Below are 1,152 nucleotides of genomic sequence, written 5' to 3' on the forward strand. Positions count from 1 at the left end.
CATCTGGGTGCCCTTGCACTTTGAAAACACTCCCTACATAATTTATTCCCTTCAGAATATGGTTTGGCTAAGAATGAATCATTTTTGGCAGCAAAGTCTTAGATGAGACCTTTCAACTGATCCCTCTTTCAATCCATATGATGGAGGGGAAGAAAAGGCCAAATCAATTGAATTTTAATCGCCGGATCCCGATCTCTCACTTGGCTGAATACTGGCACACGAGTGATTTCTGTGAAAGAGAGCCAAACCACTTCTTGAACCATCAACCAACTTCCAACAAACAAACCGTGCCCCATTCTGCTGTTGCCTTTACAGACCCCAAGATTGAAACTGAAAAAGTGAACTTGTGGGAAGGGGAGAAAGCAGAAGGGAATTTGAATGGTTTCACAGTCAACAGGCTCCAACAAGACTAACTAACCTGAAGACATTCTTTAGATAATGATCCACAATAGAATAGACTAAATGTGAAGCGAGCAGTGAACTTCAATTTGAGACAAAAGATCAGTTACGTCAAAGCAGAATAAGTTTCAATAAAAGTGATTTCTCTAATCATCCACCCCAAGGAATTCAAATCATCAGCTCAGAAATCTATGGACTTCATTTATTAATGTCTTTCCTCTCTCCACTGAATTACTACTGTAGCCCTGTCACTTAAAATAGATCACAGAGTAAATGCATCATTGTCCAGCACAGAACAGACACATACCTTGCACACATAATCAGACCTCACTGCTGCTCCACTCTCATCATGCCTTTCACCACAAACTCAATTTAATGTGCTTCGTAAAAGCATGGAGCTCAGGATCAATAACAACGCTGCAAGTGTACAGGAACTTCAGGCAGCACAGATGGCCAGTTGTCCCTAGTCCCTAGTCGTCACTACAACATGCACAGTATTTCTGATGCTGACTAAACAAATTTACAGAGACTGTCATATGGGCCCCCAAAAAGAGATTTTAAAATGGATATATCTACTTGTTGTCTCATCTTCTAATGATCAGTTCAAGTGACCTTGTTTGCGTGAGTATCTTCCTCGTCTAACTGCTATTAACCATAACATCACAAGTGAGCAGTATTTGCCTCAGGTTTTTGAAGAACTGGTAAAATTCCCAGAGATAGTAGGAACTGCAGATGCTGGAAAATCTGAGATAA

The sequence above is a fragment of the Rhincodon typus genome, chromosome 3 (assembly GCF_021869965.1).
Source record: "Rhincodon typus isolate 14 chromosome 3, sRhiTyp1.1, whole genome shotgun sequence".
In the NCBI taxonomy this organism is placed as follows: domain Eukaryota; kingdom Metazoa; phylum Chordata; class Chondrichthyes; order Orectolobiformes; family Rhincodontidae; genus Rhincodon; species Rhincodon typus.